The sequence below is a fragment of the Lycium barbarum genome, chromosome 8, assembly GCF_019175385.1.
Source record: "Lycium barbarum isolate Lr01 chromosome 8, ASM1917538v2, whole genome shotgun sequence".
Lineage (NCBI taxonomy): Eukaryota > Viridiplantae > Streptophyta > Magnoliopsida > Solanales > Solanaceae > Lycium > Lycium barbarum.
The window spans coordinates 127,124,169-127,147,083 of NC_083344.1; the positions used below are offsets into that span (position 1 = coordinate 127,124,169).

Consider the following 22,915-nt stretch of genomic DNA (forward strand, 5'->3'; position numbering starts at 1 on the left):
AACATAGCAAAAATATAAGATTAAAGAAGAGATAAGTTGGTAAAATACCAACTTATTAGTCGTTCAGATGGCCTGGGATATGTATCTCTCGCAAGAGCGTACGAGGCGCTGGTAAGTTTTATTAGTCTTAAACTTAAACCATCGTCTTATATACCACTTTACAAATTTATTCAATTGTTAACATTTGCAAACATATGCAGGTACGGACCGCTCAGACGATGCGCTATGAGAGCACTACCCTTACGGAGGCCCCTTGTTGACACCCAATTTTGTCCCGCATCTCCTCCGAAATACCTATTTATACTTCTGGTATTTCGAGAAATTAAAAAATATGCATTTAAGTTTTACTATAATTATTAGTCTTTTATTAACACCCACGTTTTATTTATTCTTCTGCAGTTTATTATTATCATTATTATAGTTATTATTATTTTTATTATTATTATTCTTAAATTATCATTTTTTATTATTAGTTGTCATTAATTATTATTTCTTGTTATTTCCATTATCATTATCATTATCATTATCATTATTATTATTAATTACTAATCATTATTATCAGCGTTATTTATTATCAATTATTAATCATCATTATCATCGTTATTTTTATTATTAATTATTATCATTATTTTATCAATAATTGTTATTTATTATTATTATCATCATTATTATTTCTTATTATTATTATCATTATTATTTTATTATTACCCCTATTATTGTTATTATTATTAATTCATTATCATTTTTTGTTATTATCAATAATTGTTATTTATCGTTATTATTTTTTATTTATTAATTACTTATCTTTATTATTATTATTAATTATTATCATTTTTTAATTATCAATGTTTGTTATTTACCATTATTATTATATCTATTATTATTTTATCACCATTATCATCAACATTATCATTATTACCATTATCATTGTTATTTAGCAGTATTACTACCGCTATTTATTTGCTACTATTATTTAGTATTATTGAAACTTGCATTTCTCGACATTTCTACCAACTTCTGCACACACATCGCATTTATTTTGCACATTTAAATGATAGCATTTGTTATTAAATATTATTGCACGGTCATTTGCGACATCATATAATTTTTACCCGAGTCTTTTTATAATTACATATTTCCGTATTAGGTGATATTCTGGCACCCTTAGTACATCGTTAATCAAAATGTGTCTCTTATTCAAATTTAGAAGCCAAACTATTTATTGCACTCAGTCCGTATTTTGACTTACCGGACCCCAAATCAAAGTCCGATTAATTCCTAATATTTTTGGACTAGACCATATTTTTTATCTCAATTTTTAGATCAGTCCATATTTAGTTTACCAGTCCATTCTTTTAAATACCCAGTCTAAAATTTGACCCGGTCCACAAATGGACCGGGTCCAATTCATTTTTTCAGCAAAATGAGGGAAACCCTTTTTAGGGTTTCCCCTTCATCTCCTCATTTCACACCGCCGCACCCCTTCCTTCCTCTCTCCTTCCCGCTTCTCTCTTCCCCACTCAACGCCGCCGCACCCCACACCACGCTCATCTCTTTCCCTTTTTCATCATCACCCACACCACTACCCCACTCAACGCCGACTCACCCCACCACCGCCGCTCCTCTTCCCTTTTCCCCACCACGCCGTTCCTTTTCCCCCTTTCCTCCGCCTCACCTCCTTGTCCCCACCTCGCCGACGACTCCAACACCGCCGCCTACCCTACACCGCTACCCCACTCCACGCTCCTCCTCTACCCTACCTCTCTTTCTTTTCTCCTTTTTATCATCACCGCCGCTACCCCACTCTCCACTCACCGCTACTCCCCTACGCTCCTCTTCCTCCGTTCCACTACGCTCCTCCATTTTTTCCATAAAAAGAGGAATCGAGAACAGAGTTAAGGGGGGATTTTTTCGGTATCTTGAAGTTTTTTTTCAGATTCTGGGAATTGTTTTCAGTATTTTTTGAGAGACTCACACCATTTTCCACACTTGATTTTTTTTTCCCGGTGAACTTTAGCCGTGGGGGAACAATTACTCTATTTCTATTTCTTCGTTTTGAAACTTTAATTATTCTAATCTAGTTCGGGTTCGTTCAAGTTCGAGCTCGAGCATAGATTCGAGACGTCGATACCCACTTCACTGCACCTGCAAAAGGTCGGTAATCTTTCTTCTTTTATTTGTTTATTGGTAATTTAAGTACTCTCCTGTTTGTTTCATATATTCATGTGTTTTTATATGTTTGATAGTTAGCTACTAGATTGGTCTAATGTGTGTTAGTGTTGATAGGTGATTGCGCCAGTTTCTGCTTAGATCAGGCTTGTATAGGTTCATATACATTCAACATATAAATTAGTTGGTTAGTTTAGCCTTAATGTGTGTTAGCATATAATCCAGTTCTGTCTTAGTTTATTCATGTTAGCGTGTAGTAGTTAAAGTTTAAGTTGGCCAATCAGATTTAGCTTGATCGCAATTATTTTGTAGAGTCCAGCATGTGTTGTGTATGTCGCAAATATCCCCTGTTTAGGCTCTGTATGCATTTTGTATGCCCCCCAATATACATTATTTGAATTCTTCACATGTTATTCATGCAATAATTCCTTATCTCAATTCTGTAAAATGATTGAATATTGCAAGATATATCTAATCCAGACCATGTGCATCTCTGTACGAGTGAAGTATGTGTTATTCAGTCCTGCATGTATTCTATGTCATCAGTGCACATTCTGTTTAAGGTCTGCATGTGTTGCAAGCATATCTTGTTGCATATTTTGTTTGAAATACGTATATGGGTGTGTTGCTCCTTTACTCCCTGATGCCTAGCTCAAATTTATTTCCCTTTCACCTTTGGTTTCAGTTCTGTTCCATGAGAAATGTATAAATAGGTCAGTTCTTGGGTTTAGTTTCAATATCATACATTGGAGCGTAGGCCGAGACATTCAATCTGGTTTGGTTCACCAAAATAGGGCCCAAACTGCATTTATTAGAATTAGAATGACATTGACCCAATACTTTAAGTAAAAGACTATTTGTGTTTTACCCGAATGACTTATGCTCAAACTATGAAGCCTCCGCCATTAATGTGTTGTTAGTATCAATACTACAGATTTAGGACACAACATCTTAGACTCGGCTTCAGTGTCTTCAAGCATATGCTAAGGACTCTGCTGAATTCTGAAAACATATTTGAGAGTCCCTGTTGATAAAATATGCTAAGTATATGCTATATGATCACTCCCTGTTCAGTTAATCTGTTTAAGTTATTTATAAGCATTGTATGAATCATATGAGTACACATCTTTAGGGTATATTCGTTTGAGCCTGTACGAATTCTGCCTCTATTATTTGCATATTTGTGTATATATAGAAGGATGATGCCTGCCTTCTGTGTCTCAACTGTTTGGGATATTATCTTCTTTTTTTCTACACATGTCGTTTGTTGTATTTTGAGAATTAGATTTAGCGAAAAATCTAGTTTCGATTTGTTGTTTGTTTGAAGCAGGCATTAGTATCTGTTTTCCATATCTAAAACTATGTGATCAGTGTCTTGACAATTTGGAAATTAAAGGACAAACTTGGGCTGACCATCCAGCCCTTTCAAATTTTACAACAGACTGGGAAAGATGCAATCTCTACTTAACAAGAGCATCTTCAAACTAAGACCATCTGCCTGCAGCCATTTTTCGTGTAAAAAAATTCATCAGAACATGAAAGCCCTTTAAAAGAGTCTTAAATCAGTTTTAATATCTACAAATGTTCGTCCACAATCATGCTAAATTTAATAAAGTCATAGGATGTTTTCCAGGACAGCGAACATACTAACTGCACTCCATATGACTGTTTCTTGGGTAAACTCGAACCCATTTAGGCGCTGTGGGCATTACATGAGTCAGTTATATTAGAGATTGAGTTTGCCCTTGCTCTATTTATTTCTTCAGTTGCTGGAAACATGATTAAAGGCCTGGATTTATTTTTCTCTAATTGTTTTGTCGGTGTGAGCTTTATTGCCCATTTTAATTAAGTTCTATATGTCATCAGATTAGGCAAGTGAGCCTTGTCTGGACAATCATCATTTATGTGATGTTTTCCCTGTTCTTTCTTGTTCGGACGCTGCCCTTTCTTTGTTCTCATGTCTGAAGTATAATCATTATAAATCCTCACCGTACTAATCATTTTCTTTCATTTTTCTTGTGCATGACCATTTCGCATACGAGTTCGAGAGACTCGTCCTTCTCCGCATTCAATGTTGGACTAAAAGCCCAACAATATATTCTTCTCGTGTCCAGCCCATTTGAAACAGTTCCTGAAAAATGTTGGGCCGAAGCCCAATAGCCACAGTGGCGGACAGCAGCAATACATAAAATCTGGGCCAAATCTCACTAGCAAAATAGACGCAACAGTAGTCCATGAAAAAAAATGGATTAAACCCATTTAATTTTATTTTGTGCTTCAGCTTTATTTTATGCTTAACTTGTATTGTTTTGACTAACACTTTATCTTACTCTTGTTTATATTTAGCTTAGATGAATTATAAGAGAATTAGCATAGATAGTTTTGGGAATAACGGGTAGTTAATTTAAAGAATACCAATAGTTAATTCCTTAAGATTTCATTCTCTTTTTGTTAGATTATTCATAATATCTACAATATCTACTTTATTAGAATAATAGATTTTCAAATAACATGACTACATATTTGAGTTAGAAGAATCAAGATTCACCCTTACTACTTTAGGAATTTAAAACATTACATATTTGACACTAATGCTAACTCGTGTAAGAAATAAAAAGGTAAACTAACTCAACAAATGACTCTTTCAATTTAGTTTCCTTCCAACACTTGAAATGCATATTCATTTGAAACAGCCTTAACACAATATATACATTACTATTAGTCTTTATATGAAACCTTTAAAATTTATTTAACATTAATTTCACAATAATTCTTTTAATTTGTGATCGGCATAATTCACTTTTCTCCAAATACATATAAACATTATACATCTCGTTTTCTTTTAGTTTATTTGTAATTAAACTCTTTATGCAATTATCATTTTTCAACAATTATTATTTTAAATAATACATCTATACTCTCGTTTAAAATCTTAACAACATTTATAAGTCGTATTTCGAAATAGTATTAAAAGTACTCTTTTATACAAATTATTATTATTATTTACAAGTTCTATTTTAAATAGCATTCGTACACATTTATCTATAACTTTAGCCATACTTACAAAATTATTTTCCTTTTTCTATAATACTATATTTACACTTAGCCTAATTAATTATAAGTCCGGTCGGTCAACCATTGTAAATGGGTCTTAAAGGATGCCTAATACCTTCCCTTTAGACTAATTGAACCCTTACCTAGAATCTTAAGTTTCGCAGACCTTAAACAGAGCCGACTTTAGAGAAATAACTTTAATAAACTTTAGGTGTCCTAATTCACCATAAATAATTAGGTGGCGACTCCTTAACAAACACAAAAAAAAACAGGAATCTCCAATACGTCATACTTCTAAAATTAACTCTCCCACGGTTAAAATGGGGTGTGACACCCCTGAGACAGCGGAGTATGTATCACGGATGATTGAGCTTGCCAAGACTGGTATGAGACATGCACATGACTTTGAGCGTCTCCATGAGCATGTTCCCGGTGCCCCACCTGGAGCAGCAGGTGGTCGTGGTCACCGAGGAGTTGGTAGCCGTCACAGAGGTGGTAGGGTTGACAGAGGTGATGACGTTCTGTCGGCTTTAGAGATCCCGCCGAGTTCATACCGGCCGGCGACTACAGATATCCCATCGACTTCTTATTCCCGGCCGTTGACTTCACAGACACCTTAGTATACGCCGGACCCTTTTTCAAATTATATGCCCTGGCCTTCATTTTCACATCCACCTGTTCGTGATCCACAAGGTGAGCGGCCGGTTCGTGATCTACAGGGTGGCCTACATCTGGACTTCGACGACTCCATATTCGAGGACTTCATGTTTAATACGGCACTATCTGCATCTCCTGCTCCGGGGGCCGCTCAGGAGCCTTCTCACCAGGCATCTCAGGAGGCCATCGACACACAGGTTTGACTTTTACAATAAAGTAAAATAATTTATTAATTAATTATTTATTTCAGGTTCATTTTAGAATAAATCTAAACTAAATTGTTTATATATTATTTCAGGTTCATTCTTCTACGCTTGTGGACCCATCTCTTGCACCGGGGCTCACTCAAGAGATCGTTGAGGAGCCAGCTCATGAGCCCTCTCACTAGGCATCTCAGGAGGCCGTTGACACAGGTTTGATTTTTACAATAAAATAATTTTTTTTATTAATTAGTTGTTTATTTCATGTTTAGTTTAGAATAAATCTAAAATAAATTATTTATATGTTATTTCAGGTTCATTCCTCTGCGTATGTGGACGGGTCTCCTGATGAGATTGACGAGGAACCATGTTATGAACCGGCCCCACCGCCCACCGTCATCTCCCATAGGAAGCATGTTATGAACCGGGGTCCGGGTCGAAAGAAGGGAAGAAAAGGAAGCAAAGATGATCATGTCATAGAGCATGTACAGATTAAGAGGAGAAAAGGGGGTGGAGATGATGGTGGTGGTGGTAGGGTTAGCCTTAGGCCTAGCCGAAATCTAAAGGCTCCCACTTGTGGGACCTGAGATTGTGAATGTTGTATATAAAGTGTACATTTTATGTTATTATTTTCTTAATGATAATTAGTTATCTTAATAATAACTTGTGCGACGTATGGAAAAAACGTTATTTTAATAGGTTTAAAAGAAAAAAAAACCAATATTAATTACAAATGAAATAAAAGTGTAAGGGGGAAGGGAACAATTAAACAAAACAAATGAAACCAATATTAATTACAAATGAAATAAAAATGTAAGGGGAAAAAACAATTCCAGCAGATATATAAAATATCAGTCCCTCAAATCACTGAAAGAACAAAAGTACATGCTCTTTCACGCACAGAATCTGTGCGTGAAAGTGTAAAAACTTATACTACCTTTCACGCACAGAAACTGTGCGTGAAATGTGATTTCTTCTTTCACGCACTAATTTTGTGCGTGAAAAGGTCTCCTCCACTTGTCACAATTTCAGGAATCTATGACACATAAAGGATTGATTTGACAATACATTGCTGCATTATTTGACCGCTTAAATATGACTTGTATTGCGCACCATTTTAATGCGCAATGTAAGTATTGATTTGACAATACACCATGCATGATAATTTCAGGAATCTCGACATATAAAGGCTTGATTTGACATTTGCTGCATTATTTGACCGTTTTAATACGACTTGTATTGCGCACCATTTTAATGCGCAATGTAAGTGTTGATTGACAACACACCACACATGACAATTTCATAAATCTATGACACATAAAGCCTTGATTTGACAATACATTGTTATATTATTTGATCGTTTTAATACGACTTGTATCGCGCACCATTTTAATGCGCAATGTAAGTGTTGATTTGACAACACACCACGCATGACAATTTCAGGAATCTATTTAACTTGAAAGCTTGACGAGTGAAAAACTCATCAATTTCATAAGTCTAAGTCTTACAAGTCATTAAAAAAAAGTCAAACTTCATAGAAAAAATGTCTCAAAATGCTTCAACTGTTAGGGTTTCACTATTTTGGGATGGAGATATCGTCGAGGACAATTACTCTGTTCGTCATAGTATGAAACCAAAAACCCATGTTAAATTTCCAATAACTTTAAATTATGAAACACTAGTCAGTTACATGCACAAAAGAATGAAAACTACATCCACTGAGTTTGGAATCTCACTAACTGGCAGATATCCACAAACAATATCAAACGGTATAGTGCGTTATGGCATGCACAATATCAACGATGATGAATCTTTGAGTGATTATTTGGGATCGCCGGAAGAATATCGTGATTTAGTATCCATTAATGTTCTTGAGATGTAAGTTGAAAAGATACCTCGAGAAGAAGTCCCTCAAGTTCAGCCTATTCATGGTAACACTTATAGGGACTTTAGTTCTTATGGAGACATTTTGAGTGGTCAAGTGCCGCTGAAAAATCTAAGCCAGCAATTTAATTAAGCTTACAATGAAAATTGGTAAATATGGATTTTTCATATTATTATTATGTGTAGTAGCACGTATTTGTTGTATGAATTGGTAAATAACCAGTTTTCAAATCTTTGTAGGAACTATTCTTAAAACTCGCTAGTGGTACCAAATATGGATGTTGGTCAATCCTCTCAGTTCGGTGGAGTTGATCATTCTCCACACTATGACAATGCTTATGAACAACAATAAGTTCATCACCTTGATATTAAATTATATATATATATATATATATATATATATATATATATATAATATATATATATATATATATATATATATATATATATATATATATATATATATATATGATGTTGGTATTTAAAATATATTACTTTTCGTGTAGGAGGATGAATGCACTTGATAATGAAGATTTTCCTAATTATTATGAATCATCATCAAGTGATGACGATGAAATAGCTAATAATGCAGAGGTAACCGATGATGAAGATGATGATGATGTTCAAGTTGGTATGACCAACAATATTCCTCAAAGCCAAAACCAACAAGAACCAATGCACCACCACGTACCACCACCGATGGCTGAAAATCCAACTTCTGAAAGCCTAATTCAGTGGCATTCTAACAATATCCCTTATCTTGACAGCCTGTAGGGTCGTGATGATGCATTTATCTTCACAAGAGAAGATGATGATAGTCTCCTAAAAACCTGGATTGAGCCAAAGGATCTCAACAGAGATCGATGCTACCTTGCAAAGGGAATGTTGTTCTCATCCAAAAAGGCGTTGCAACGGGCTGTTAAAATTTATTGTTTTAAGGACATGAGGGAGTTTAAGATTGATCAGTCAAACACAAAGATATGGAGGCTAGTTTGTAGACGACGATATCAAGGCTTTGAGTGGTTGCTTCGGGAAATTGTTAAGCCTGATGGTATGTGAGCTATCACAAAATTTCGCGAAAGACACACTTGTGATATGGAAGAAAATCGAGCAGATCATTATAATTTAGATACAAACATGATTGCTCAAGTGTTACTTAAAGATGTTGCCGAAATGCCAAGGTAACTTATCTTACCTGGTACATTATATGTCTTATATCAATTGAAAGATCATTACTAAATGTTGTTTCTTTAAACTTGTGCAGGTTCCCCATCAAAGATTGTATTCGAAACGTTTAAACCGTATATAGTAAAACTATAAGCAACAGAAAGGGATTTCTCGGGCATAGACGCACTTTTGAGATGGCCTTTGGAAATTTGCATAGTTCTTTTCAATCGCTGCCAAGGTATATGGCGGCTCTACAATATTTTAATCATGGTACTATTGTAGAATGGCGGCTTATAGAGGGTAAAATCTTCAACTTCGTATTTTGGACATTCAAACCATGCATTGATGGTTTTGCTCACTCCCGAGCAGTGATATCCATAAATGGTACGCATGTATATGGTGCCTACGACATCAAGCTCCAAATTGCAATAGGAATGGATGCCAACGGGTTAATATTCCCTCTTGCTTTTGCAATTGTCGCTAACGAGAGCAACGACACATGAGGGATCTTTTTGACCCATTTGAAAACTCATGTTATTAAGGATCATACTGGCATATGCGTGCTGTCTGATCATCATAAAGGCATATTGCACAATATGGATAATTTACTGAGGTGGCAGTCTCCCTTTGTTTACCATCGCTATTGCTTAAGGCACTTGAAGGCAAATTTGCCATCAAAGTTTCACAATGGCACTCTAAACAAATTGATGTGGGGGGCTGCGATGGAGTATCAATAACGAAAATGGGCTGCAAGAATGGATTTGATCAGGGCAGTGAGTGAACCCGCATATGTTTGGTTGATGAAGCTCGAAGTTGAAAAATGGACGCTTCATGCTGATGGAGGCAAAAGATGGGGCATGCTCACAACAAACAGATCAGAGTTTTTCAATGGCTTGCTGAAATCTGCTCGAGGACTACCTGTCACCGCAATGGTGAGAATGACTTTCAAGCAGGGTGTGGAGCGATTTGTGTATAGGACAAGGCAGGCCAGAGCGATATTAGCCGAAGGCGGGACATGGATGCCAAAGCCCTTAAAAAATATGGAGCATTATAGAAAACAATGTGAGCATCACCAAATGACCGAGTATAACCCAATTCAATATGTGTATGAAGTTAGGACGGGTTATTACAACGATAAGGGTGGAAACGTGCATACTGTTTATGAGGCAACAAGAACATGCACTTGTGGTAAGTGGCAAATGTACCACATGTTATGTTCTCATGCTGTCAAGTGCTTCGAAAGAATGAGAAAAATGGTAACAATTTATGTGGCGGGGGAATACAAGGTCTACAGTTACCTTAGAGCATATTCCGGCCAATTCCATCCACTTGGTAATGAAGCTTATTGGCCAAACGAGCCGTTTTCGATGGTTGCTAACAAGGATTACATCAGGAAATAGGGCATTAACTCACGGAGTCATAGACCCAATCAAATGGATGTTAGTGAAAGAATTTACTATCACAAGTGCTCTACATGTAAGCAATATGGCCATGACAAGCGTTCGTGTGGGCAGCAAGGCCATGGTGGTGCAAGCACGTCTCGAAGTAATAGAGCCTCTAGAACTTGAAGATTGTATTGTTATTGTAATTTATTATTGTATTGCTTTGAATTAGTATTATAATTAAATGGAATGAATTATTTTTTAATTAGTATAAACCTCTCGTATTGGATGAATTATTATTAAATCAAATATATATATAATTGTACATTCAAATATAATAAAACACTTAAATCAAAACCCTATAAATATGACAAGTTTCAAAACTTACTTTGGGGCACTTTAGAACCCCTAAAACGACGATCCAAACGTTTAGGTGGACTTGATGTAATGAGCCGACATTATTGTACGCAAAAAAAAAGATATTAAGTTCTATATAAAATATTGATATTTTGGGGTTTTGAAACATGACTAATCTTTGCCCAAAGTATGGAAAAAAACGTGATTTTGAAAGGTAACACAAAAAAAAAAAAAAAAAAAATCCTTCAAGCCAAACTTGTATTTTTGCAGTTTGGTCCTTTCACGCACTACATTCGTGCGTGAAACCTGTAAATGTTTTTTTTTTTTTTTTGTGTTAGTTTGGTTCAACCCTTTTTTTTTTTGTGCTACAAAAGTCGCGGATTCCACTACGTGTGAATTGCTCAAGTGTGTATTTGTGCTAACATCCTGGCTTATATTTTCTTTTTTGCCTTTTTCTTTTTGGACAAATTTGAAGATTTGGATTTTCTAAAGAGGGTGAAGGGGAAGAAGTAATGTTCGTAGAAGAACTCATGCTTATACATGTACTAGATTTTCATGTGTTTGCTTAGTTCTTATAGATTCATCATGCGAAGCACCATATGATGTGATAAAATTCTTAAACTGACCTTTTGATTCTAATTTGACATGTTAAAAACATAAAATAATAATCCTCATTTGGGATTTTTTGTATCCTTCTTGGCTGCTTCTATAAGCTATTGGCAGTCAGCAAATTGAAAAGCTGAAACAATAATATTCCAATGAGTGTTCTTGTGCAGGAGTAGATATATCTTCAGAAGGTATGAATTATTAAACACTACGTATCTAGACCAATAAGTTTATACTTCGCAATGGCAAGATGCAACCACGATTTGTAATTTCTTGTAGTCTTCAGTGGCAGTGAATAGCATTATTGAAGTGACAGAAAATGAAACGGATAAGGGAAGGAGCAAGAAGTCTTAAAGTTACTTGATGCGAGTTCTTGTATGTTTCAAGAATAGATGGGTTGATTATCAAATCACTCATTATGAGTATGTAAAATATATCTCTTTGGTTATGATATTATTATTATTATTATTAAGGTATTTACTATTTAGACTACTTAATTTTACTTAATATGCATCTTAAGGTGTGCTTCTTTCCATTTTTTTGGTTTTAGTTTCATCTTTGTTCATTATTTTATATAAAAACAATCTTTTTCTTTGTTTGCTTTTCGTAGGTGATCACGAGGATGATAAAACGTCCATGTAGACATTAATTGATTATTGTTCCCATTGACATTATTTTTCAGAGCATTTAAAATAACCCAAATGGTCAAATATATGTATTAACGTATGAACTAACTCTACAAGCATGTTATTTATATTTTTTTCTCTCTCGTATAAAAGAAAAATAGTAGTATTTGAATTCATTATTAAACCAAGATGTCTAATATATAATACTCAAGGAAATAGATAAAATGAGAATAATCGGTAATAGGGAATATATATTTTGATTTATTGCTTATTTGTTCAGTGTAGAATGTGTTGGGCTTGATTTTCTTCTCATTTGATATTAATCTTCAGAATATTATTAGAATTTAAAGTAAATGATAGCGTTATGGCCGGAGTGTAGAGAAAAGAAAAAGTTAATCAAAGAGTAAAGATTAATTATTTTTAATTACAAAAAATTAAAACTATTACTCCTTATGTATCTTTATTTTGATTTGTTTGCACGGACAAATTCACTAATCTATATATAATATAAAGCTAGGCATAAACAAAGTGATGTGGCACCTCTCTATAGACACCATTCCTATTTATCTTTTTTCTCCTTTTTTTGAGATTTTTTCTTTCATCTCTCTATATAAAATACACAAAATAATCTACTAAAACTAATTAATTTAAACCCATGTTGCTATTGCAATTTAGCCCAGCAATTGTAGTAACTGCTCAGCCCACGTAGCACGGTAGCAGCAAATAAGACTATCTTAAAACTAATCTAATAAATGCATTAAAGGGATATACCGAACATTTTGATGACTTTTCGTTTTACCTAGAACTGTTCATTTTCAAAGAGCTATTCTATAGTTTGTTTCCTTGGTTTCGTGAACGTGGTGCATAAGAAGTATTGACCCAACTTTGTAACCATGTAAGAGGATGGAACAGAAGTGGATTGCTACTAACTGGTCTTCGAAAATTTTGTCTTTTCTCCTTCTAGGTTCTAATTATTCGCTTGTCTCATTATTTGTGTGTTTTCTCATGATATTGGTAAATTTGTTTTCTCCTCCATGATTTGGCTTTGGCTTCTAACAGATATGCAGTTATTTTTTATGATCTATCTTCTCCATTTTTTCCCTCCTAACTATATTACACGTTTCTTAAAAATTCTTTTTTCATTATCTAACTTTTTTGAACTTCTCGAATGGTCCGGGGGATCTTTCTTACAAGGGCAACAGCCAACAGTGGAGAGTAGAAGAATAAAAGTGTTATTTATAGTCTCTTTCTTGTACTTTGATTATCTTATTAATTTGTGGTTGTCACTTTCCTTTTTTGTGGTTGTTAGTGCTTTATCATGCTTTTTATAGTATTTTGCCATGACTTATAATTCGTTTCATTATTTCTTTTTTCGTACTATTTTGAATTGTCGGTCCTTATGCCAGGTTTATCGGCAACAGTCTCTCTACCTCCCAAGATGAGGGTAAGGTCTGAGTACACTCTACTCTAAGACTCCACTTTATGAGATTTCATTGGGAATATTGTTGTTGTTCTTTCTGAGGTAGGACATTCAAAATAGAAGCAATATTAATTGTTATTATATCAAATTCTATAAATTAATGAACAGTTGGGTCTAAGAGATCCTATAACTTCTGCCAAAAAAAAAAAAAAATGTGGCTACCATTGTGGTATGAATAGATCGCAAACATAATCAAGAGGTTCTCTTGATCCTTTTCAACTAATATTGATAAACTCTATTTGCTTTTTTGTACTTATTAGTAAAAGTTTTTTTTTTTTTTTAACAGTATTGAAGTTTAGTGTTTATATTTACTAAGTAAATTTTTCTCCCTTCGACATTTTTTTTTTCTGTGAATGCTTATGCATATACTGTACATAATCTAGATCCATCAATTTTGACATAACTAATTACTAAATAAAAAGCTTATTGCAGTTAACTAGAGTAAAAGATAGACAAAGAGAGGCTAATTATAAGTTAATAACACTGCTTACGGGCGGTCTTATAGATACCTTCTAGATTTATCACTTATTCTTATTCTGCACGACAGTTGAAAGACTAGAAGTCTTAAAGAAAATTGTAATTCTTTCGTTTAATTTGAATTTTGTCGGTTATAAATTTCTTTACTTTTTATTTCAACTTCATGTTACTTCAATAGAAGAAAATTATAGAGAAATAAAAGTTCTAATTGTTATCTAACAAAATATTTAACACACAAATAGAGATTTGTAATCTAATTAAATATATACAATTAATAATGTTACTCATATAAGAAAGTTAATCCATTATCATTCTAATAATTGGTAGCATTGTTTATTAGTATAAATTTATTGATGTTGTTTATAACCGCGCGAAGCGCGGCTTCTTCACTAGTATCTCTATCATTGTCACATCTACATGAATTTTGAAAAGTCACCTTAATTATTGTTGCCATGGAAAAATATATCTGAAACCAAATTAGACTTCCACTCAAGTGTTAGCCATCCAATTTCGATTACGGTGCCAACCAAGATGGAAAATATTAACCAATAAATCAAGAGTGAAGGAAGAAATTTTCCACTCACAACGTAAGGTTTGGGGTGAGAATTTTCCATATATGCAACTAATTGATTTTGACGGGGTAGAATGGAAGAGAAAAGAAAAGTAAACAAAAGGATCCAAAAAGAAAATCCCCCAAGGAAATTATGATCCAAGACTGAAATATATAGTTAGTTGTCCCGCATCGATTATGTGGTTGAATAATTCTCATTTCACGAATTAGTTGTGGGGTTGAGATAGATTTATAGTTCATTGTCTTAACATTGTATCAAAACCGGACATATATTTTAAGTCTTGATTTATTCAATGATGGACTCTCATATTATGTGTTGGTGTAGTATATGCATTTTAATATTAAAATTAAAATAAGAAAGTGCATTACATCATGGCATGGTTAGTGAGAGAAAGTGGTGTCATTATTTTTATAACTCCAGTGACCACAAAAACATTATCTCCTACTAATTACCCACTAAACCTCAATTTACTATCCACTATTTCTGGACATTTACTTGTGGAAGAAATCCTACACCTATATAAAAGATGCTTTCTTCCTAGTGTTGAGTGAATGAAAATATTATGTTGTGTTTATATTTTGACGTTGATGTATAGAGAAAGAGAGAGAAAAATATTCTAACTATCCAACTTATACCCTACAAAAGAGAGTAATTTTATGTTGAAGGAAGGTGTTCTTTAGACTCTTCAACTAGTCCGGAGTCTGTTGAGTCACACGAAGTTGACAAGTTGTTGTATCCTGGACGGGACAAGTCAAGAGTTGTACTGCTGGACCAGTGAAGATTATGCCGCAGTAGACTTGAATCTTCTTAAAGAGAGCGAGATATCCGCGCCTCAGCCTATATATTTATTTGTTCATTTTTTTTTCTTTTGTAATTTTTAACTGTAATAATTTGTGGTATATTCACCAACATTATGTTGTCCAAGGATCATTTTGGCAGGCCTGGCGACGAGGGCGTTAAATTATGCCAACAAGATGTGTTGGGAAAAACAACACACATAAATAATATTCACGGTGTATAATAGCAGTTAAAGCAGAACACAATAATACGGTTAATCAACAAGAATAAAAAAAGAGCGATATTGAAAGATTTGTACATAGAAACCCTTCTGAATAAGGAAAAAAAGTCACAGGCCGAGAGCAGGGGTGGAGCCACATGGGGCAAAGGGGGTTCATCCAAACCCCTTTGGCGGAAAAAAAAAACATTGTTTATACATGGTTAAAATTATTTTTTATGTATATATAGTAGATGTTGAACCCCCTTTGGCTTTTTCGTATGTTTACTTTTTTATATTTAGAATCACTTTAGTGAAAATTCTGGCTCCGCCACTAACTGAGAGGAGCAACTGATATCATTATCGCAAAGATTTTAAACTTTGTATGTCTGAATAAAATACCCCTAAGACCACTACAGACTCAAAAAAAAAAACCCTCTTTTGATTTTTCCATCTCACTACAATATCGCTCACACTCTCTATTTTTCCTCACAAACTATTTACACCCTGTCTGTGATGCCTCACTCTCCTTTCTCATAAATTTAATTGTCCTACTCGTTTGTGGGATATGAAAGTGGTTTCCTTATATAATTTTGAATAATACTTATCTTATGAACTAGCTTTAGGGTTAAGTTAGGAACGAGGTCCATCTTATTTAACACATACATTTTAATTTATCTGCAGATTTCTTTTGAATATTTTGATTTTTTTTTTGTTTTTATTTTTTATTTTTTTTTACATTATCAAATTATATAATTTAAACTCAAAGCTTTTTATATATGATGCTTCTGTCCAAAGACATTCGTTTGAATGATTAGATTTTGTAGTATTCCAAAATTGCTTTACTAATTACTTGCACTAAATTTAAAACACAAAACTTCTATATATCAAATATCATTTGTCATTGTCTTTGTAACATATGCTTCATCTATATACATGCTTGAACAATATTCATCAAATGTGAACTCTTTGGGCCGGATCTCCGTTTTACTACTAGCAAAAAAAGCTGGTCTTTGAGGAATGGGCAAAGTTACTGAATTACTACTAAGCATTAGAATAACTGAGCCCATTGTAGGCCTTCTGTGAGCATCTTTTTGTACACATAAAAGTCCAATTTGTATGCACCTACGAAGTTCATTTCTTGAATAAGATTCATTTAGAATTGAATCAATCAACTCTAAAGGTGTATTTTCCTTCCAATGCTTCCAAGCCTGCAACATTTACGGACCACGAGTTAAATTATGTTGATCATGTAAAAATTTCGCTCTGATACTGTTAGTGGATATAAGCTAAAAATTAATTCATAGTTAGATGCGCACTGATACATTTGCAATATGTTCAAAATGAGTTTTGCACTGTTAGTATAAGTTTTTACACTATCATGTCAGCTAAAGGATATCTACAAGCTACAAATGAACTTAAGTGATTTATAATCTTGAAAATAATGCATGTTACCTAACTACAATAAGTTAATGTCACTTGATAGTATAACTTTTCTTTTTTACACTGATAGTGTGTATATAACTCATATTCAATTGTTAATAAGGCAAATCTAGGATGAAAAATAAGATAAGTAATGTATACAACATCATAGATAGTACTGATAGTGTAAGATTTCTTTATATTTCTAGCATATATTATAACTTAAATTCAATTGTTAATAAGGCAAATCTAGGATGAAAAATAAGACAAGTAACGTATATAACATCATAAATTGTGTTGATAGTGTAAGATTTCTTTATATTGATAGCATTTAGTATAACTTAAATTCAATTGTTAATAAGGCGAATAGAATGGAAAATAAGGCAAAAAAAAAAGTACTGGAAGTATAAATTTGATTACTTCATCTGTGAATACAAGTTAAACGCATAGTGTTGAGACTTACATAGCTGAGAAGGTCATTGGCTTCATTTGATTCACAGAAGGAACTATTTTTCTTGCCAGTTACAATCTCCAGCGTTAGGACACCAAAGCTGAAGACATCAAACTTGATAGAGTATTGGCCATACATTACATATTCAGGGGACATATAACCACTACCAAACAATAAAATCATGCCCATAATTAGTATTTATCCACTTGTAAAGTAGTAGTAAAAATGTGAGTAGCAGTAATTACAAACATGAAAGTGCATATAACAAAATAGAAATTAATGATGAACAATTTATTTTGCTAAATAACAAAAAATTGCCGTTAATTCTGTTTAACAATGGACCAATGTCGGATGGACAAAAGGTTTTATTAGTTATACCCTATTTTGCGACAGATTAGGAGTAACGGATTCCATAGCTAATTTCTATTTGTTTAATAGTAGTAGAGCCAAAAATGTGAAGAAATCAAATATGTGGAAGGAGTGCGTTCAGATCGAGTATAAATTTTTGTTACCGGAAAAATGTTCGAATTTTTGCCCTCTATTGGGTCCACTCATACTCTTGCCCTAGGCAAATTGTCTCTCATTTTTCGTTGCCACTAATGAAGTTGTATCATCAGATGAGTGGGCCCCACATGCCAAATTACTTTAAGAAAAATGTCCAAATTTACCTATTTACTTTTGACATTTAGTTAAATTTATCTTTTATACTTCATGTCATTATATTTTTTTTTCAACGACGGCAAGAGTATAAGTTTAACCCTAAAATACAACAGATCGCCAAGTTTTGCTCAATTTCGAATAATATAGGGATAAATTTTAACCTCATTTCCTTTATTATATGTATGTATTTGAATTATTTTTCGTGCAGTTAAATCTACATAACTTGTCCTAGATTTGTCTCACTGATAACGAATGATGAGAGTCAAAACTTACTATGTTCCAGCGACCCTCTTTGTGTTACCTTGAGTTTGATCAGCTCCAAAAATCCTAGCCATTCCAAAATCTAATATTTTTGGGTTCATTTCAGCATCTAACAGTATATTGTTTGGCTTGAGATCACGATGCACGATTTTTAGAGGACAATCTTTATGAAGGTAAAGTAGTCCACGTGCAATGCCCCTAATATAATCATCAAACGAACTGCCCAATTCAATGTCCTTTGTCTCTCTGCATCTATATATATGTGAAGAATGTTAAAATATTCATCACTGTTTGACTCAAAAACATATAAGAAACTCTCTTCATACAAGGGGGATTGTACCTTTCAGGATATTTTGTTGCATGTAAATTTACCTTTAACCTTTCAAGATATTTTGTTGCATGTAAATTTGCATGTTATTGAACCGATCATCAAAAGAAGAATTCAGCCAAAAATAATGATACAATTTCATAATTATCAATCTTTATATTCTAATACTTAAAGCTTGTACCAAAATTGCCAATATTATTACTTTCAATCTTCCAATAAATATTTTTCATTTCCAACGAAATACCGAAAAATATATAAGTTAGTTTTGAAAATATTTTTCCAAAATATTGACTTTTATCGTAACAAACACATATAACCATTATATTGGATCGACATTCAATACCAACCAAATAAATAGTAGTCGAGGCTTCTGTTGGGCACAAACTCTATCCTTTCTACTCCTTGCAGACAAAATCCCAATAGTTTCACTAAGTTCCTATGTTGCAGCTTAGCAACCAGTAGAACCTCACTCTTAAACTCCTCTGCTCCTTGATTTGAGCTTTGTGAAAGCCTTTACACAGCAATCTCTTGCCCATTTGGAAGTTTACCCTGATAATTATTAACATTAATTGTCACAAGTGAAAACTTTTAGATCAGCGGAAAATCACTAAATTAACGATTTTGAGTTATATACATAGTTAATATTAAAAAAAAATGATACCCATTAGATCATATTTACATAACGTAGGGGTTAAACTGCCTTATTTTCAAGATTAGAAGTCTCATATTTTATGGTACTTCGTATTAATAGTGTATGTAACTTAAATTAACGAAATAGGGACATTTTCAATTGTCTTCTCCAATTTAAACTAAAGTTTACCTGTTTAACCAACCCAAAAAAAAAAACTAAAGTTTACCTTGTACACGTCACCAAATCCACCACGGCCAATTTTGTTTCCAAAGGAAAAGCTATTTGTGGCATCTTGAATAGCACCGAAGTTATAATGCAAGGGTTTGGCATTAGAACGTTCATTTATATCTACAAGATAATTGAGAAAAGTACCTAATTTAAGCAGTTAATCAATTAAATGCTTCAAAGCTTAATAACAAAAAGAAACAAAGCAGAGAACATTGCAAATTGTTCTTTTTCCCTAGACTAAGTGTGTTGGGGAAGTCATGCTATGCTTTATGGGGAGAAAAATTCCCTGAAAAAAGTTTTCGCGTGTTTGATCGGTGAGTAGAAAATATTTTTTGAAAAAAATATGAGTATATTATTACGGTTCAACAATAATATTAAAAATTTGAAAAGTGTTTTGTATAATGAAAGTCATTTTCCATGCATGTGAAAAGTACTTTTGGCCAACAATATTTTCTAGAGAAGATGTTTTCCGGCAAAAAAATTTTGAGTACTCGAAATTAATAATAATATCTACGTGTTAATTGAGACAAGTAATTCCATTTGATAGAGGTTAACATTTTCCGTCAACCAAACACAATACAATTACTTGTAAAATATTTTTCTTAAAAAATAACTTCTGTCGTGCCAAACACATTCGACTCAGACTCCACGTCTTACCTTGAGGCCTACCCTTTTTATCATTTACTTTCCTTCTGAAGCAACTGAAGGACACGGTCACAGTGATAAACACTATGGAAATAACTGGAACTGCAATGACAACAATCCTATTTCTTGCTGAAAAAGGCCATTTTCCTCTACGATCATCTTCGGTGCTTGCAAAACTCCGAGGAGGGTACAGAGGCGGCGCAGAGGCTTTCGAATCGTAAAAGAGAAAGAACTCATACCAAACAAAGCAATTCAACAGGACCACCCTGCAACTTTTCGATTTCTTACAGGAAGTTGGGAAATTGGAGATAGCTTCTGATAAACATGCTTTACAAATATCACTTGAAATATCAGGCGTGCACTGTGCCAGCGCATATATCTATTCAAAACATAATTAAATAAGTAAAAATGTGTTATCTCAAACAGTTAAAAAATTTAGATAAATGATCACGCACTTCAATTTGATGTTAGAAATGGTAAGCATAGGATCTGGATTTGAGTTTGATTGCTTTTCATTATCAAAAAGGATCCGATAAAAACAAAAAAGGCGCCATGACGGGGCCAAAAGAATCATACAAGGAGACTCAAAAAGTAACAAGAATGTCCTGTATAGGATTAATTAACAAGTGATCAAATAATTTTTGAATCTCTTTACCACTATAAAACCTTTCCACATGTCAAGTGAATTTAACACAGTGAACGGATATAGAGTGCAATCTAGGGGTTCAGGGGAACCAGTGGTGTTTGCTCATACCATGCATATATTATAAGAAGTTCACTAAATACCTGTAAATATTAGATCTGGACTCAGTTAAGTATTATTGTTAACTTGAGGTCGTTGATGAACGAACAAACTTTAAATGCTAAGTTTGTCCCTGATTCAACAGTTCATATATTAGCAAATGAAATTCAGTTTCTTGCCCCATTTGCACAGTACAATTTTTCAGGAAAGAAATTTATTTGAACTTCCTTACCTCCCTTTGACTTCGCCGCCAACAAGACTTGTTTTGAAAACATAATTAAATTTTTAAATGAGATGATTACAGAATTCAACAATACCTTCTGACCGTGGGTGAAATTGGCTTCTTGGGTTGCAAATTTCTTGTCTTTCCGATCATCATTAGCGACACGAGTTTCCAATTCATTCATCAAATTCGCCAATACCTTGTGAAACCTTTGTGGTTCACTGACGTTATGTCTATCATCAGAGCTAGAACTATCAAAATACTGATCCCATGTGCCGAATATATTCTTATCCGAATAGCGTAACAAACGATAATCATAACATACCACAGCCTCTTTTTGAAACGGACACCACTTCACAATGTCTTTAATAGCATTCGTGACGCATTTTTTACAAATATCAGCAGAAACATCGCCACGACAGAGAAACAGCCCGTAGGCTGTGTCTGAAGTGTCGTCGCCAGATGTGGAACTGAAGAATCCATTTTGATTTTTGGCGTTTGAGGGCAAAGTGGAAAGCAGAGAATTAAGGTTGTCTCTGAAAATAGTAGTACTATTATTTGGAGTGCTCCAAGTTGGTGAAAATTCGCAGCTGTATCCCCAAGGGTCTGCAGAGGTAATTGCAGCAAAGAGAATGCTGCAGAAAATATGAAATATAGGGAAGTTTTTGGCAGGCATCATGTGTGTAAATCAAAGCTGTGTAGTCCTTTCAGTTGGGGATCACATCTTAAATGGTTCTGATCAGTAGCGGAATTCAAGTAAGGGGATTTAACAAAAAGATCTTCTGCCAAAGAGAATTTAATAACTTTTATATATATATATATATATATATATATATATATATATGCAAAAAGAAATTATTTTTACCCTATGTTCAAACACTTTTATCTGTTTCATTTTATATAACATTATTTTCTTATTTAGTTCTTTTAGGAAAAAACGACATTTTTTATTGTTTAAAAATAATTTAATTTAAGTTTCTCGTTTTACCCTGATTAGCGGAGGTAAAAATACTAGGTGATTTCTTCTCATCACTTCGCACATGTACTGATGGGAAATAGCAGTTTTCTTGTGAAATTAGTCGAGGTGTGCACAAGCTGACTCGAATAATATGATTATCGAGAAAAACTATTTGTTATACTTCATGCCTAAAAAATCGTTACATAAATTGGAATGAAGGAAATAACTGTTTATCTATAAAGTAAAATTTAATATGTAAAAGTATTTCGCAACAGTTAATTAGATTCTAATCAAAAAGGCCAAATGGACTCTAATCATTGTTAACAACACCAAGCTTCCATGCTCCAAAGACTTCAAGTTTATGGGTCAATGAAATGGACCGTGCTTGGAGCCGTGGAGGACCCGTGCTGTTCGACTATTGTTGTCTTGTGGAGGAAAAATAAAAAGGAGATAGTTATCGTATAGTTGATGGGTAATTGTATAGTTGATGGGAAATGTGGAAAGAAAAACACAAATCTCCATCATTTGACGAATTAATCTTTCCCCAGTCCAATTGATTGGCTATTCATCCATCTTTGCCCTTTACGGATGATGATAAGAAATACTTCCGGCACATTTATTTTTTATTTGTCTTCTCTAAATTGGAACGTAAGAGTTACTCTTATGTCCTTTCCTAGCTACACTCTTGGAAGGTAGTAATACACTAGTTCCATCAAAGCCTAGTTGATTCCTTTAAAAATG

The 22,915-nt window shown here is 33.7% G+C and overlaps 1 pseudogene; it reads right to left on the bottom strand.

Annotated features, from left to right (window-relative positions):
• Positions 1–16,160: 16,160 nt before the first annotated feature.
• LOC132607247 (cysteine-rich receptor-like protein kinase 25) lies at positions 16,161–21,990 on the bottom strand (annotated as a pseudogene).
• Positions 21,991–22,915: the final 925 nt, after the last annotated feature.